Below are 18,566 nucleotides of genomic sequence, written 5' to 3'. Positions count from 1 at the left end.
TGACCATTTCGATCTCTTTACTTGTGATTTGTCTGTTCATTTTCTCTATTTCTTCTTGAATCAGTTTGGGAGGTTGTATGAATCTAATAATTTATCTATTTCTTTTAGGTTATCCAATTTGGTGGCATGTAAGTTGTTCAGTGTATTCTTTTATTGTCCTTTGGATTTCTGTGGTATCTGTTGTAATTTCTCCTCTTTCATTTCTAATTTTATGTCTTTGAGGCTTCTCTCTTTTTTTCTTAGTGAGTCTGGCTAAGGGTCTGTCAGTTTTGTTTCAATCTTCACAAAGAACCAGCTTTTTGTTTCATTGATCCTTTCTACTGTTTTTTTAGTCTCTATTTCATTTATTTCTGCTTTAATTTTTATTATTTCCCTCATTCTGCTGACTTTGGGCTTCATTTCTTCTTCATTTTGTGGTTCTATTAGGTGTAGTTTAAGGTTACTTATTTGGCATTTTTCTTGTTTGCTGAGGTGCGCTTGTATTGCTATGAATTTCCATCTTAGAATTGCTTTTGCTGCATCCCATAAGAATTGTTTTGTTGTCTTTTCATTTTCATTTGTCTTCAGGTATTTTTTGATTTCTCCTTTGGTTTGTTCATTGATCCAATTGTTCTTCAGTCGTGTGTTCTTTAGTCTCTACATATTTGTAATTTCCCCATCTTTGTCTTGTAGTTGATTTCTAGTGTCATAGCATTGTGCTCAGAAAAGAAGCTTGATATGATTTCAATCTTAAATTTATTCAGGCTTGCCTTGTTTCACAACAATGGTATATCTTTGAGAAGGTTCCATGTGCACTTAAGAAGAATGTGTGTTCCGCTTTTTTGGGAGGGTATGCTCTCTCTATATCGATTAAGTTCATCTGATCATATGTTTCATTTAATTCCACTATTTACGTGTTGCCTTTCTATACATGATCTATCCATGGATGTAAGTGGGGTGTTCAGGTCCCCTGCTATTATTGTGTTGCTGTTAATTTCTCCCTTTAGGTCTATTGATAGTTGCTTTATATTCTTTTGTGCTGCTGTGTTAGGTGCATATATCTTTATAAGTGTTATGTCCTCTTGGTGGAAAGTCCCCTTTATCATTATATACTGCCCCTCTTTGTCTCTCATAGTCTTTTTTATCTTGAAGTCTGCTTTGTCTGATATAAGTATGGCAACACCTACTTTCTTTTATTTGCCATTTGCTTGGAGTATTGTCTCCCATCCATTCATTCTGAGCCTGTTTGCTTTTAGTGCTGAGATGTGTTTCCTGGAGGCAGCGTATTGTTGGGTCTTGTTTTCTAATCCACCCCACCACTCTGTGTCTGTTGATTGGAGAATTCAATCGATTTACATTTAGAGTGATTATTGGTACATGAGGGCTTAATCCCACCTAATCTATATTTCCATTGTTTCTCTTCCTTTGTGTTTCTGACTACCATTTCATTTTGGGGGTTTTCTGTGGAGGTTTTCTCTTTTTTTATGATCTATGGCTCTGCTCTGATTTTTTGCTTGCTGGTTACTGTGAGGTTTGTATGAAGATCTCATAGATGACATAGTCCATCTTCTGAGAGCCTCTTATCTCCATTAGCCTAAGCAGGTTCCATCCCTTTCCTCTTCTCCTTCTGAGTTATTGTTGTCACAAGTTATTCATTTTTGTGTTGTGCATTTGTGACTAAGCTGAAGTGTTCATAGTTACATTTGATGCTTTCCTTCCCTTCTTCTTTTAAGTTATAATTAAGTATTTGCTACCCTGTTGTGAAGCAGAGCTGTAGCTTTCTGATTTTGTCTGTCTATTTATCTCTTTGCTCAAAGCTTTGTAGACATTTGCCTTCTTTTTGTTTCAGGTATGAGGACGTTCTTGATCATTGCTTGTATGGGAGATCTAGTGGCGATGAACTCCCTCAGCCTTTGTTTATCTGGGAAAACGTTTATTTCTCCATTGTATCATAAGGATCATTTCACGGTATAGAGTATCCTTGGCTGAAAGTTTTTGTCTTTCAGTATTTTTAATATATCATTCCATTCTTTCCTTGCCTGTAAAGTTTCTGCCAAGAAATATGCTGAAAGCCTGATAGGTGTTCCTTTGTAGGTTATTTTCTTCTGTCTTGCTTCCCATAATATTTTTTCTTTGTCATTGGCTTTTGCCAATTTTACTATTATATGCCTTGGAGAAGGTCTTTTAACATTGATGTAATTAGGCGTTCTGTTGGCTTCATGTATTTGTAAGTCTGGTTCTTCCCCAGGTTTAGGAAGTTCTCAGCTATTATTTCTTTGAACAAGCTCTCTGCTCCTTTCTCCCTCTTTTCTCCCTCTGGGATACGTATAATTCTTAGGTTGCTTTTATAATTGAGTCATATATTTCTCCAAGACTTCCTTCATATTTTAAAAATCTGAGTCCTCTCTCCTCATTCACTGGAAGCATTTTTATATTTCTATCCTCTAAATCACTAATTCTTTCATCCATAATATCAGCTCTGTTTTTTAAGGATTCTAGATTCTTTTTTATCTCATTAATTATGTTCTTCATATCCAGAATTTCTGCTTGTCTTTTTTTTAAATAGTTTCAGTCTCTTTGATGAAATATTCCTTTTCCTCATTAATTTTATTCCTGAGTTTATCGAACTGTCTTAACATTCTTATAACTTGGTGAGTTTCTTTAATGACAGTTATTTTGAATTCTCTGTCATTTAGATTGTAAATTTCTGTGACTTCAAGGTTCGTTTCTGGAGATTTGTCATTTCCTTCTGCTCTGAATTGTTAGTGTAGATTCTTATGGTGTTTGATGAACTAATCTTTTGCCTGTGTATTTGTGGTAGTATCAGGTCACAGATTCCACCTGCTACCGCTGTGGGGGAAGCATGAGCTGTGTCTCTGATTCCACTCCATATGCTGGAAGTTGTGTGGGTACAGTGGGTGTTCCCATCTGCTGGGAAAGCATTCACACTGGGCTCAGAGCTGCCGCCACATGGAGGCACCTACCCACTTGTGAGACCGTAACACTACTATGGGTATTTGTGCCATCTGGGAAAGCATTTGCATGTGCGCATATATCTGCTGCTGCCTTTTCTTATGCTCATGCCAGCCTCTGTGTTTGGTGGGTGGGACTTCTTCATGGGTTCTGAGCATTGGCCAATCATTGGGACTGCAGTGGCACGGTGGGCTTTCCAACCATCCAGGAAAGCATTCCTTTGCAGGTCCAGGGCTGCCGCCAACCCCTCCCAGAGTTGCACCAAGGCGTATTCCTATTTTTGGGGATGCAGCAGTACTATTGTCTCTCACTCCAACCCGGGAAGCACTCGGGTGTGTGCACAGTGTTGCCAGGGAAGGGCTGGGGATAGGAATGAATTCATAGTACATGCAATGACAAGCATAAATCTCAAAATAATTATGCTGAGTGAAAGAAGCCAGTAAAAAATGAGTACATAGTATATGATCCCATTTATAAAAAACCTTGGGAAATACAGGAAAATCTATAGGGACATATACCGGATCACTGGTTGCCTGGGAATGAGAATGTGTTTGCAAAAGGCAAGGAAGGAGGAATTAAAATGAGCATGAGGAAATTTGGGGAGGATGGGCATTCCTTTTCTTGATTGTGGTGTTGGTTGAATAAGTTATAATCAAAATGTATCAAATTGTTCACTTTAAATGTATGCAGTTTACTGTATATTGTTAATACCTCAATTAAGCTAGAACATGTAGGGGAAAGAGGGAGAGAGAGCCGAAAGAGGGAAAAGGAAAGGAAAAGAAGGACTGAGGGTGAAAATTAAGTGGACAAAAGGAAGAGGGAGACACAGGAGGCATCGGGTCTCTGTGGTTTTGGCATCTCCTTACCCTGGAGTCTCCCATACTGGGCAGCTGACTGGACCACTCTGATGCGCTCTCCTCACCTCACAAGTCACTGTCTGCCAGCAGAAGAAGGAGGGCGACTATGAGCTCCAGAGACGACGCCTGGGCTCTTACCTGCCTCATGGTGAACTACGGAAGCTGTGATGACTAGATCTGACTAGATCTGAGGTCCCCTTTTCCCAGCTGGGGTCCAGAGGAGCTTGGCTGGAACAGAACGAAACCACATTGGACGGACACAGGCTCCGAGCCTTTCTAGACTTGGCCGTTGACTGGCTCACAGGGGACTAAGCTGAAAGGTTTCACCTTCCTTAAGTCCTGAAAGTGACTGCAACTTCTGTTCTGTGTTGTCACACCAGTTCATCCCTCAGGGACACCAGAATTGGTGAAACCAGCACAGACATTGCCATCATGTAAAATCGTATCCCCACTTCAGTGCAAGGTTTCCCTTCTTAGGAAATTTTGGAACATCCCTCCCCTTGACTCTGTGCAGCCATCACACCTCTCTCAGTTCCTCCATATTCCTCCCCCACTGAAGCCCTGGCAGTCTCAGGTTCCCCTTTTCTGTTTCATTCTCTGAAGCTCAGATTCACCAGGACTTCCAGATCAATCTCTCTCAATGTCTCCTCTCCCCACTCATGGGTCCTCCATGACGGGAAACAGGCCAAGATGGGAAGAGTGGGTCAGACATGACACTGCAGTCACCTTGGGCCTTGGGAGCTGAAATGACTAGGTGTCTGGGAAGCCTGAATCCCAGAGTAACACCAAGGCTCTGAGAAGAGAGTATCTGCTCTGGATGTAAAAGTGAATAAAACTCTGGGGGAGAAATCTGAGGGAAAAGAAAGAGTCTTTTTTCATCTTTCTCTGTACAGACTCTAACTAGCCTCACAGCAGAGGCTCCCCAACAAGCAGCCCAGAGCATCCAAGGCATGAGGCAAGCTGCATTGTTCTGCAGTGTGGCTGTGGGTACAGATTATATTATCTGTACACACTGTGCAGACGACCACAGCTGAAGATACCCAAGGGCTGAGAATTAAAGTCACGGTCATGCCACTCTCTCAGACTTTTTGTGTGTGAGCTTCACATTCTCAATCTTAAGTAGTGATTTTCTGAGAATGCACACTCTGAGGATTATAATGATTAATAATATTAATATATTATTATACATTGCATATATTATACATTATACACTGAACATTATAATTATAAATTAATGTATAATTATTATACATTAATATATTATTATTATATATTACATTATTATGATATCATTATAATGGTTAATAATCGTTATCATTATTGACTATTTAATTTCTCCTAAGCAACATGACTGGCAAGCTCTGCGTGTATTATCCCAGTTACAGTCACAATATTTAGGGTTTTATTCCCATTTTAAGGTAAAGATGTGGAGGCTTAGAAATATTAAATAACTTGACAAAGAAGGAAAAAATTACTACAAAGCTAAATGAAACACCTATTCACACTATGTTTCAAAGAAAGAAAGACGTTATCTGACTTACAAACAGACTCAAAGTTGACCTCCCACAGGCCTGCAGTGAAAGAACCGGTAAAGAATGTACATCAGGAAGAAGAAATGTGAACCCAGGAAAACATAACAGGTGTCACATGGAAAGGAAAAAACCGTCTGTCTAATTTAGTATTAGTTTTAAAACAAGACATTAAAAACACATTCGAATGAAAATTCCAGATGATTACCACATGGAAGAATAGAGGAGAGAAGATTTAGCTAAAAGATAACTCATTTTTTAGGGAAGATATAAATACTAAGATACTCTATTATTATTTAACACATTGCTCTCAGAAACTGATAAATCTGTGGGACAAAAGTAAGTAATGATAAAGAGGATTTGAAGAGTGCAACATACTCGATCAGGCAAATAGACAAATCCCAACACAGTGGCTTATTGTGAGACTTGTGATGCTGAAAACAGTCGTTCTCCTGACAGCATGATACCGCAATGGCATATCAATTTTCATGAATCAAATTTCCAATGCATATAAATCTAAAAAAATGGAAAATCCAGTATTTCATTGTATGCAACTAGTGATTCAACATGCAACAAATACCAGAAAAATAGAGACCCAGAAGTAGGTGTCTTTTTTGAGAAGACAGATATAACAGCTCTTTAGTGAAATGTTATGTTGGAATCTATTGCAATATTACACAAAAAGGACAATCCATTTGGACTAGGTGTGTTTTCTCTGTGACTGTGAGGGCAAAACTCTAAATAATCCCCTGACTGTGATAACTCTCTGTTGATCTTAAAATACAAATACATAACACTCAGGAAAAGAAAGGAAGGAAAGATCTCCTTTCTCTCCTCACCTGAAACTCAATCTCCCACCTCAGAAGCATCACTGTCCGTATCTTCTCTGTCATGCAAAGGAATCAAAGAAAGGAAAGTATTGGTATATATTAAAGTATCAAGAGCTCAAAGCAAGAAAACCTAATGACCCCTGCAGGGGCATTGATGTAGTGTGAGCTCCATGTCATCTGCTCCGTCTTTTCTTTTATCACCGTGTTTGTCGGGACGTCTTTCTTGGCCCCTCACTCTCCCTGCCTCACTAGCCAGTCTGTCTGCATCAGTGCTACCGCCACTCTCTCTCTTGCCGTCTTCACTTTCTCTTCCTGTTTCCTGATATCCTCCTCAGTCACCAGAAGTTGTTTGCAAAGGAGCTGTGGGAGGTACAGACAAGCTCCTGGGATCGTCTCTGCTGAATCTGAAGACCAGGCAGGGGTGGGCGTGGTACTGGAGTTCAGACCACCTGTGAGCACACCTGACAAGGATGCACCTGTGCAACTAGGTGCAAGATTCAGCAGGGTTTTGGCAAGATCCAAAGGACTTAACGGTTCACCTGCACTCTGCATGCCTGGAGACCTTGCAGTCTCTTCTGCCAGTAGAGTTGTTGGGGTTGCTCCAACGTTTCTTCCCATTGATGGCATCTGACCTCATTGCCAAGATAGGATGTGATTCTAGTAACTGTCCTCTTGAATATGTAACTGGACATCCTCAAAGGGATGGAGATGCTCAAACCAGGCTTTGGGTTGGATTGGTTTCCACAATCATGTCGCTTCCTCTGTGATGATTTAACCATCATACTTCTTTTCCTCTTACCCTATAAAAATAAATTGTGAATGTGGATCAGAGTGATAAATGAGGCCTGCCTTCCCAGGACAATTATGCCAGATGCCTTGTACTTCTACCCTCCCTCTCTCCCTGTGGGGATTAATCTGACCTGTGTCCTGGGACATCATCAAAGAGATTTGGGTCAAGAACAGAAAGCTCGAGGTCAAAACTCAGGACTATGGCAGGTCATTTCTTCTCCCCCATGTTGTTAGACACTTATGAGTATGACTTTATTCTCTTTTTGTCCTTGTCACCCTCAACAACAAAATCCCTGGTGCTCCCTGTCAGGACGCACGTTCCCCAGTCTTTTTCTAAATCCTAAATCATAGTATTCTTCTGTACTATATGACTATTCATTTGATTAACCCATTGACCAGTTGGTGTTCATAGCTCCATTAGAGCTTAAATCAGTAGTGAAATTATCATCCACCCCACTCCTAGTGACTCTTATTTCACAACTGTGAACATTAAATCTCAGTACAGAGAATGTATGTCTGAAAAAACTCAACTTACAAATGGAGAATGTGCTGTAAATGGGAAGTACACACTGGATTTATGAAAGCCAGGAAAAAAATGTAAACTCTCTCATTATTAAGTTTTGTATAGACTGCACCCACATTGATGATATCTTGGTTATAGTGGGTTAAAATATACTATTAAAATTAGTTTCACCTGTTTGCTTTCATTTTTTAAAATGTGGCTACTAAGAAAAAAATTAAATTCTATAATATAGAGTGCTTAATGTTACTATTGGACAGTGCCGATGAAGCCATCAGTGAAAATAAATTCCAGAGAAAGTGGTTAGGGAAATTTTTTCCCTAGAAAAGGAGTCTACACTGGCCCACACTGCAAGATGCAGCAAAAACTGTCATACACACACACACACACACACACACACACACACACACACACTAACAGAATGAAACAAACCTCTTCCCAGAGTCACCACTTCTCACATGGTATGAGGTTACACTCCACTTAGTCCTAAGTGGACTAATCTCAAGAAAGAAGGCAGAAGTCAAGGTAATTTACCAGTTAGGAAGATCTAAAACCAGAGACTAAAGCTCAAGACATGCGGTGAATATCCTGTCGTGGCTTCTGTTATTAATTCAATAGATTAGGGAGACTTTTCCAAGGAGGGTTTTTTTAAAACTCACTTTTTCTTTACTATGCAAAAATAGACAGGCTATGTAAAGAATAATTACTCTAGCCAATCAATGAGAAGGAGATGATAGAACACGAATACCCTTATTATATGTCACTACTGGATTAGAGAGTCAGGGAACAGCTGACATTGGGTTAATTTGGCCTTAATTAGGCTGATTCTGATTTCCTGGCCGTCATATTGATTGTATTATGCTAGAACCTACGAAACTTCCCAGCCCCCCTACTATTTAACCACAAAGGCCCACCAACCAGACCAGTCCTTGCTGACACATCCCCTGCCTCCATCCCTTCTGACAACACCTGGAGGATTTTCCCCAAATCCCCCTCTGTCCTTGTGCTCTTCTACCTGCCCCAGGGCCAGGGAATCATTTTCTCCAAGGCTCAGGCTCTGCTTGTGCCCAGCTCTGGGGATGGCACTTCTCCCTCGAGTGAAGACAAGGATCAGAGCACAGACCCTGTGAGTTGCAGCAATTGGACAAAGACTGGGGTTTGCTGACAGAAAAGAACCTTTAGTGGGCACGGTTACCAGGGTCCAAGAAGCCCCAGTGATTCCTCCAGGGAATGTGATGCAGGACAGAGCAGGAATGTCTGCCTGTGGTTCGGCTTGGGAATGCCTGTAGGGTGACATAGGTGACATTGGTAATGCATTCGCCAAATGTTGTTCACTCATTTATTCATCGTATGTCATGGAGTGCATTCTACATACATCCAGGCAACAGTCTCACACTCTGGGGCTCACAGGCAGTGTCAGAAGAATTTCTAAATTTTATTTCTAATATATAGGTACAGCACTGGCAACACACTAGGTGTTCCAAGCATTTTTCAAACATTAACTCCTTTAATACTCTCCATAAACCTACAAAGTAGGTATGCTGATCATTATTGCCAACTGAGTGATGAAGAAACTGAGGCACCAATCAGGTAAATAACTCAGTCAATACAAATATCTAGTAAGGGATTGAGCTGGAATTTGGACATGAGGAGTTAGCTCCATACTCTGTGCTCTTAACCACGACATTTACTCTCTAAAGACTTCACATCATGAAAAAATTTGATAAGTTATTCATTTTCTTGGTACACTGAGTAGCCACACTATTTTATCTGTGTCTGAAAAATAGAATACGTGCGTAGAAACTACTGCACATACACACTCAAATTACATCTACCAATGTCCCCAGTCCCTGAAAATTAATACAGAGAACATTTCAGAATGTTTCTTGCCCAGGTTGGGAGGACTTTGAGGAAATCTCAGTGTTACTGTAAGAAGCTGAGGACAGGCTGGGACTGGATCTCAGGGGAAAGGTGTACTCAGGAGTCACCATGGAATAACAACATTGATGGGAGGATCTCAGCAGTGACTGAATTCAGGATCTGGTGGTGTTTTAACCTGGTGCTTATCTTCTGGCTGGGGGTTTATGGTGATGCAGCACAGGGAGAGGGGATGGTTCACTGTGTTCTTGGGGAAACTAGACCTGTGAAAGAGAGGGAATGACGGTTTCCTTAAACAATGGACTCGTGGTGGGAAAAATTTAGCCTGGAAGAGACAGTCGTGTTCCTGGTATAACCAGAAGCAGTTGCCTCTGCATCAGCCAAAGCAGACAGTCCTTCCCCGTGCACTCATTTTATCTCAATGGGAGGAAGGAGGAGTAAATCATGTAATGCTCTTCTGGATGTGAGATCTGCGATGGTAGCGACTGTGCTAGGAGGTTCTGAAAGGCCTCTCTGAGGCATTTCAGATCTTTGCTGTGACCAGAATGACAAGTGTAAGCACCCCTGCCTATGTCTGGGAACAGTTAGTGTGTCAAGGAGAAGGTTCCTTGGTGCAGAAACTCACATGAAGAAGCGAGTTTGACTAGGGAACGTCAGAAATGTGGCCAGTGTGTCTGGAGGGAGCATGAGAAGAGAGAGTGAGGGGAGAGAGGAGGGTGATCAGGCTGGATCCTGGGACATGGTAGACTGTTACTTTCTGTTCCTCTGTGACAACATTACTCCAAAACCTACCACCTATGCAGTACAAATATATAATATCAAATAATTTCTGTGAGCCAAGCATCTGGCATGGCTTAGCTGGGTGCCTCTGCCTCAAAGTCTCTGTGAAGAAGGGGCTGTGGTCTCAACAGGGCTCAAATGGGGGAGGATTCCCACCCAAGATCACTCACATGGGTTTTGTCAGGATCCATTTGGACTGAGAGTCTGAGCTCCTGTCTGTCTGTTGGCTGGACACTCCCTCAGTTCTCTCCTATGGAGCCTCTACATAGTGCAACTGAAAACATCAGCACTTGCTCTCCCAGTTCTGGTGATTTGATAGAGAGAGAGAGCGAGAGAGGAAGAGAGAGAGAGAGGTGGAAACACAAGGAGGGAGGTAAGTAGGGAACCCAAGTAAACCAGTAAGCAGGAAGTGACAGATGTTTTGTAATTAAAACTTGGAAGTGACATCTCATCACCTTGGCTGTGTTCTGTTGTTCAGAAGCCAGATACTGACCACTTAGTGATGACAAAAGGATGTGCAATTCAGGAGGCAGGGAGCATTGGGGCCATTGTGGAGGCTCCTACCACATAGGCCAACGTGAGGCACTTGGGACTGATTCTGAGTAAAACAGGGGACCGTGGAAGGGTTAATGCCAGTGGATCACAATGTCTGAATTTCCTCTAATTTCAACCCCTTCATGATGCAGACCCGAAAATGAGGCCCAGAGGGACAGTGACATTCCCAAGATCACATATCTGGAACCCAGAGAAGTTCTGACTGGTATTCTATGTGATGTCCTACTCCTTCTTGTACTTCCTCCATCTCTAAGTGTGTACATTAGAGACATGTGACACCAGCCCACAGGTCTTGTACGTATTATCACATGTACCCTGACAAGGTCCCTAGGAAGCTGTTTTTAGCCCAATCCCCATTGTGCAGCTTGGGAGACTGGGCAGATCTTGAGAGGCACAGCAGTTTTCCAGGACACAGAACTGGTAGGAAAAAAGAGGTCTGACTTCAGCTCTGTCTCCTCAAAGCTGGGACCCTGGATCCACTCCCAAGGAGCTGTGGGGAGGGTGGGGATGGGTATTTGTGTACAGTGATGGAGATGACAAGGGCAAGGAGGGAGAGCAGCCAACAGTCTAGGGGGGGTCTTTGAGTGGGTCTGATTGAAGGAAGGGGCCAAGTAATAGAACCTTGAAGAAGTGAACTCACTTCCTTGGTGACAGCCCCCAACAGAACTTAGAACTCTGGTTACCAGGCACCCACATTGTAATCACAGCCTCCTGTCCAGTTCATTTGAGTGGAGACACTCGACACAGCAGGATGTTCTCATGTTGTCCCGTGACTTTCCGAGGCTCTGGCACCCGGAAAGCCCAGAACGAGAGCATCTTAAGTCGCTTTAGACATTGGCTCAGCCCTCACCTCGAATGTCTGTGGCCTTTTGGCAGGAGGAACCATCAGGTTACAATGTGGGCCAGGGCAGACCACTCTAGGTCAGGCCAGAACTGTGACCCCAAAAGGACAGCCCCACACCCCTTGACACTCATTGTGTGTGTGTGTGTGGGGGGGGAGGTGGAGTTAGGGAAGCTGGGGATGAGGAGGACCCAGCCTGGGCAGGAGCAGGAAGCTAGTTGGTGGGAGTCGGGCAGTGTGTCATGTTCATACTCAGGATCTTGGCTGCAGGAGAGTCAGGTGAGTGCTGGGGACCAAGCTCCTCTATCTGCATGTGAATCCCGGGCCTTCAAGGTGTCCTCGCATTCCTTCCCTGGTGGAGTCTATGCAGATTCCCCTCTGTGCCTGATCTGTGGTGGGGTTTCCCACTGTGGCAAAGTCCAGGCAGGCCCCTGATCCCTCCTGGTCTGACTGCTGGGCACTGTCACTGCAGAGCTGCACCCAAGAGATGGTCGAGGAGCTGGTGGATGGTTTCCAGTTCACCCTCTCCCTGGAGAGAACACATTGCACCAGTCCATCAATGACCAGGGCTGCTCTGAGGTGAGTGTGGGTGCAGAGGGGTCTTCACACGCAGGACTCTGAGATGACCAAGGCAGTACTAGAATGCAGACTCAAATCTGAGAACCGCCTGGACTCCCCACCCCCAGAATTTTCTCACTAGAGTACCCCACAGTCCCACTCTCAAAGGAATCTGGACCTCCACTCCTCCCCACCAGCTACACAGGAGAGTAGAAAGTCACCTCAGTCCTCCTGGTGGTTCACTGTGATATCACTTACTGTATGTCCCTCCTCCTCTCCCCCAGTGTGAGGATGAGTTCACTGTGAATTTAAATGATGCCTGCAAGATGCGTGCCCTCCAGGCAGGCATGATGGAGAAGCTGACATGGTCCATGGCACCAGCTTTCCTGAGTTGGAACATGTCCAGCTTCACCACCTTCATGGTCAACTACTCGGCCTTAGACACATCCCACCGGGTCCTGGACCAGCTGTTTACTAGGTGAGTAGCCACTCCCTCCTCAGAACAGTGGTGACTCTGCCCACTGCCAGCTGTGTACCTTGGGCAAATCCCCACATCTCTCTGAGCCTCAGTTTGCTCTTCTGAAAAGTGGGGAGGGGGATAAATTTCATGGTGATCTTGTAGGGACTAATGGGATCAGCAATGGCAGGTGCTTACCTGGTGCTTGGATCTGCAGAGAGGGCTGTGGACATGCTGTGGTTGTCCATGGTGTTTATTTTTCTCTTCACCGTGAAAAGTAGTCTGCCTCACTAATCTCTAGGATGTGGCTTTTCTGAGTGTGGAAAAGCACATGGAAAGCACCCTGTCAAGGAGTTGAGATTCCATCCAGCTAGTCCTGATGCTTTTCCTTGGGGTAGCCAATTAAGGATCTCTGGGGCAGCAGAGAGGCCCTAGGCCCACTCAAGTGTCTGGGATGGTCTGGCTGGACTTCATTCATTCAAGTGTGTAGATTAAGCACCTACTACATGCAGGACATTTGGAGACACTTAGTAAAGTCAGTGAATGAAGGAGACACAATCGCTGTGCCTCAATTGTCATCTGAGAGTCAGACAGTGACATTAGACATCTTTCGCAGGTCCTGTCTTCCATGGTACATCCCAAGTGATGCCCTGATAGCCTCCTTTATAGCTGGAGACATCTTCCCTTATTCCAGCCAGGAAGGCAGAGCACAGGACCATCTAAAAAATGAGTGGTCTTTGGGTCCAGAAGAAGAGCTTCCTGTCTCTACAGAACAAGGTGTGGAGGGAGAGATGGGGGCTGTGGCTGGGGCGGGCCTGTCAGAACCTTGCATCTCACACATCTTTTGATTCCCAAGGGAAGGCTGAGGTCTGGTGGCTTCCACTCCAGGAGGACAGGAGTGAAAGAGCTATGGATGGGTGCCAGGACCCCTGGGAAGCAGAGGGGTGGCTAGGCTGAGTTGTCTCCAAGAGACCTATTCCCATCACAGACCCATCTTATTCTGTCTCTTCTTCTCCATATCCACCTCTTCTGACCACCACCTCGAGGCCCAGGACAGGAGGTCTGTGAGCAACTCACTCAAAAACCGGCCTCTGCTCAATCCTGTTACAGAAGTACATAGAGGGCTGGGCTGGGCTGTGTCCCGGCCCTTCAGGAGAAGAGTGTCAGCAGGAAGAGAGTCACGACAGGCTCTGTGTTCAACGTGCTGGATGAGCAGGGTCTCATCCCCAGGATGGGAAGGGGCCGGCATCGGTGCTTTGCATGAGAAGTGTCGAGGGAAAGGCCAGGCCTCTGACTCTGTTGCCAAATTGCCTCCCCCAGTGCCATCTCTTCTCTGGTGGGAACCTATCTGGACCCAGGGCAGGATTTCTGGGAACCCCTGTACTTTCCCTGCTTCAGGATGAAGCTGACCTCTCTGCATCTCAGCTTGCCTGGCTCGGAGCTGGAGGGCCATGCCTACTTTCTCCAGGTCCAGCTGGAGCATCCAAGGCCCGTTGAGGCAGATCTGGAAGGTGAGGAGACTGCAGTCTGGGAAGATGATTTGTAGGGTCTTCAAAGGCTAGGTTCCCTTAAAGGCAATGGGGTCTTTCCTGGCTTTGACAGGGACCAGGGAAGTCAGCTACTTGAGTGAAACTCTTTCTTTCTCCTGCTGCAGTACCATCTCCAGAGCTCCCTCCAGCTCCAGAGCCAGAGCAAGGGCCAGCTTCACGGCTAGATCCAGCTCCAGCTTTAGTTCCACCACCTGTGCTAGAGCTGGAGCCAGTGTCACCTCCATCGGTCCCTCCAGGGCCAGATCCACCACCAACATCAGCTCCAGCCCCAGTGCCAGCTCCTGAGCTGGAGCCAGCTGGACCATTGGCTCCAGGGAGAATCCTCCCTCCACCTGGAGAGATAACAGCAGAGCCAGATCCAGCCCCAGAGCCCGCCTGCCGCTGGGATGTGACCAGCAAGAACCTGTTGAGGGAGGAGAAGCCTGACTTCTTGGAGTTCCCTCCCCGGCTGGTGGCAGAGCAGTTGACACTGATGGATGTGGTGAGCAGCGGGGCTCTCAGGGCAGGTGGGGTCGGCCTTCCCTGTGCCATGAGCTGCCCCACACCTGACATTTCCTGATCCGGAATCCCATCATCTTGGTCCAGCTTCCCTGCTTACCCTCATGTGACCTGAGCAGACTTCTTAATTCCCAAGCCTTTGCTGTCCTCATGTGGACAGTAGAGCTGGACACTGAGAGCAGCTGCCATGCAGAGTGGCTGTGCAGATGGACGAGGTGGAGCAGAAAGGAAGTTGGGCAGAGTCTGCGCTTTGGTGGGGGAGGGGAGCACACTGAAGTGCTGTTTCGTCCTTGGGTAGTTCACTCATTTGCCTAGGAGGTCTCAACAGCCTCAGCACTAATTAGGCACCTCATGTGTACATGACTACAAGGCAGACAAACAAAGCCTGTGGTTGTTGCTGCCTTGGGGGAATGTGCATCTGAAAGAGGAGTCAGACCCCAGGATGGTCAGAATGGGTGGGAGATACCCCTAGAGACTGTCAGGCAGGAGCCGATTTCTGGTGCTTGGAGGAAGTGAGACTGGGCGGCGAGCGAATGCCACTTCCCTGCGCCACAGTATCGGGTCCTGGGTCATCCTGTGCTGGGTACCCTCAGGGGACACAGGCAACACCCAGGAACTCCCACAAGCCTCAGGCCGCATTCTCAGCTTCCTTAGCTCCAGCTCTCACCACTGACCTGGCCTGGGACTGTGGGGTGCGGACGCTGAGCTGGGTTGTGGCAGGGCTAGTTGACACTCCCTGTCCTCCCCAGGAGCTCTTCAAGAAAGTGATGCCCTATGACTTCCTGGACTCCATCTGGTCCCAGTGTGACAACAGGGGCAATGAGCACCTGGCACCCACCATCCATGCCACCACGACCGACTTTAACAGAGTGGTCGAATGTGTCGTCACCACCTGCATTGGGGATTCGAGCATGACGGCCCAGGACAGGGCCAGGGTGGTGGAGCTCTGGATCCAGGTGGCCAAGGTAAGATGTGGGAGGCCCTGAGAGCCCCTCTCTGGAGTCGGGGGACTGCCTCTTCTCCTTTCTCAGTTCTCATGTTTGAAGTCTGTGGTCTGAGCCTTTGCACAACTCTTAGGCCCCTCCTCCCAGTGCCTCGATGACCTGACTCCTGGTCCCAGTGGTGGGAAGCTCACCCCTTCCTGGGCTCCTTCCTTGGCTTGAGCTAAAATCCTCCTCCTGGAAGTATTCCTCATCAGGTTCCAGCTGTGCCTTTCCCAGGTTCCCTGAGCCGCTGTCTCATCCAGGACAGGAGACATCAATGAGGCGACAGAAGCCAGAGGAAGCAGTGCTCCAGCTCCCCCTCACAGCTCATTCTCTTCCCTTCCCCAGGAATGCCAAGGTCTGAGGAACCTTTCCTCACTCCATGCGATCCTCTGGGCTCTGCAGGGCCCCTCCATTCAGCGTTTAAAAGAGACATGGAGATGGGTGTCCAGGTGGGTAGGCCTCTCTCCATGCGAGCACCACCTGGGTGGACCAGACACCCCCCACAGGGCTGGCATTGCCCTTCAGTCAGTTGGGACCTCCTGGGAGACAGCAAACCCTGGTGATAGGGTCTGACCTGGTTGGCAGGCTTGGAATCTTTCTGAAAACTTAGGCCACTGGTTCTGCTTCAGGAATCAGTTTTCCTAAGTGACAGATCCTGGCTTGAGCCAAATTGAAGATTTTCAAGTGTTTTCAGCAACAGAACTCTCTGTCCACATGAAATTAAGACTGTTTAAAACACATCTGCTGAGAAGATAAGAGAATGGAGGCCCCAGGTGACAATAGGCGAGCCCCCTCCCCAGTCCCAGACACCTCAGGGCTCAGAGGACACAGTGAAAACGCTCATCCAGTCTGTCTGGATCTTCTGGGATTTCAAACAAAAGGGTTTTACCCTCAAACCACTCCACAGTGTTTCTTTCCTTTTTTCTCTCCTCAGGAAGAACTGTACAAAACTTAAAAAGTTGATGAAAACAAACCAGCGGGAGAGCAGGAAGCTGCTCAAGGAGGTGAGTGGAGGCTGGAGATCTGGAAGGAGGGGAGGTGAGGTGGGGAGGGACCAGGCAGGATGTGCTTTAGGAAGTTTTTCACTTAAAGTTCCCTGAGAAATAACGGTCTGCCTTGTCCAGCTTGACGGGAAGCGGGGGGTGTGAGCTGCAGGGGCTGGTGGGGGCTGTTTGGGGCAGGAGGCCTTGGTCACAGGGTACAGTGGTGTCGCCTGGACTGTTCCAGGAGGTGAGGAGCTGGCAGAATGAGCAGGTCTCTGGATTCCATGCGGACCCATCAGCTGGCCCTCTTCCTCCAGGCTGGCGGGTGGATGGAGTGGGTGGGGGTTCCTTTCTTCCTAAAGCAGCCCAGTCTGTCCTCAGGAAGCCAGGCCCCTGCTGCTCCTTCTGTCTTCACTGCACCTCGCAGGGGAGGGCACTCTGCCTGCGCCAGCAATGGGCTCTGTGAGGTCACACAGGCCATGTGGACACAGGGGCTGCCCAGCCTTGGGCCAAATGGTGGATCTGGGACACAACCGTGTGCTCTCTGGGACTGTGCCATCTAGCCAGATAATGGTCACTGCTGACAAACCAGTGAGTCTCGCCCGGTGCCTTGTTGACAAAGATACGCCCCAGATGGCAATAAGAATTATCGGGGAACCTACAGATTCTTAGTGGACCTTCCTGACAGGACATTAGAAGTTTCCAAGTAAAAAATGATGCAAATGTCACCATTACACAGCGCCGTGGTCACCCCCTACACTGTCACTCAGATATGGCACAAGGGGGGTCCCCTTCCTGAGTGAATAAAGGAGGAGTTCTGTGCAGGGTTCATCCTGAGGGGATGCTAGGAAGCTGAGGCCTTTGGCATTGCCTCGGGTCCAGCCTGGTGTCAGAGAATCCCAGGGGGCTGGAAAACACAGAATCCACTTGGATGTGACCCCGAGACACCTTGTGCCTCCCGATCCATGGCTCAGGCTGACTGAGGGCCTCAATACACCCCGAGATTCCAGAGGACAGGACCTTGGTCAGAGGTGTGTCTGGAGCAGGAGTGAAGGCCGGGGGCCAGACCCTTTGGCTGGGAGGGGGGGCAGTCTCCTCTGTGGGCCCCTGAGCAAGTCACTGCCCCTCTGTGGGCCTCGATCTCCTCATCTGGGAAATGGAGGGAGATGATCTGTGGTGCAGGCCTCACAGGGGTGATGAGGTACAAGGGGGAGAGGAATGTGCAGGAGCTTTGTCCTCCTCCTCCTCGACGGGGGAGGGGAGAGTACTGGTGACAGTCAGATGACACTGAGTCCTCAGGGTACCCTGGGAGGCATGGGAGTCCTCCTCACACTTTCCTGATGAGGAGAGAGGCTTAGGGGCCTGGGCAGGCCTGAGGGCACAGAGGAGGGAGTGTTGGAGCTGGGAGTGATCTAGAATCAGAGCACTCTGGAATGGGAGCAGCCATAGACACCAGAAGTCCAGGGTCCAGGATCAGGGGCCTGGGAGACACGGGGAAGGGAGCATGGCCTCCCTGAGCCTGTCCTTGAGCCTGCAGGAGGTGACCTCTGTGTGGGCCACCCTAGAGATTGGTCCCCAGGGAGCCCAGGAGAGGCAGCAGCAGCAGGTGAGGGGGCCTGAGGGGGAGGGTCCAGGTGTCAGAGGAGGGGGTGTCTCTCCTCACGGCTGGAGACCTCCCCAAGAGAGGGGTCCCTCCTCTTCCAGCCCAGCTCCTGGAGACCCAGAGCCTGCTATACCTGTCCTGGAAGTGACCAGGAGGAGGCCTGGAAGGGCTGGGCCCAGGATGGATTAGGGAGGGGAGGGCAGGGAGCACATACACTGGGATTTGCCAAAAGCTGCCCCTGGGAGGTGACTGGGGAAGTTGGGTGGTCCTGGAGGGGGCAACTGGGGGGAGGCCGCTGAGGGTCCTAGGCTGCTCTCTGTGGGAGTCTGTGGTGGGCAGGAGGCTGGGGTGAAGGGATTTGGGGGAGGGTCCATGGGGGCACCTGAGAGGTGGGACTCAT

The sequence above is a fragment of the Diceros bicornis genome, unplaced genomic scaffold (genome assembly GCF_020826845.1).
Source record: "Diceros bicornis minor isolate mBicDic1 unplaced genomic scaffold, mDicBic1.mat.cur scaffold_342_ctg1, whole genome shotgun sequence".
Lineage (NCBI taxonomy): Eukaryota > Metazoa > Chordata > Mammalia > Perissodactyla > Rhinocerotidae > Diceros > Diceros bicornis.
The sequence above is the reverse complement of the archived record's forward strand: the minus strand, read 5'-3'. Positions refer to the sequence as shown.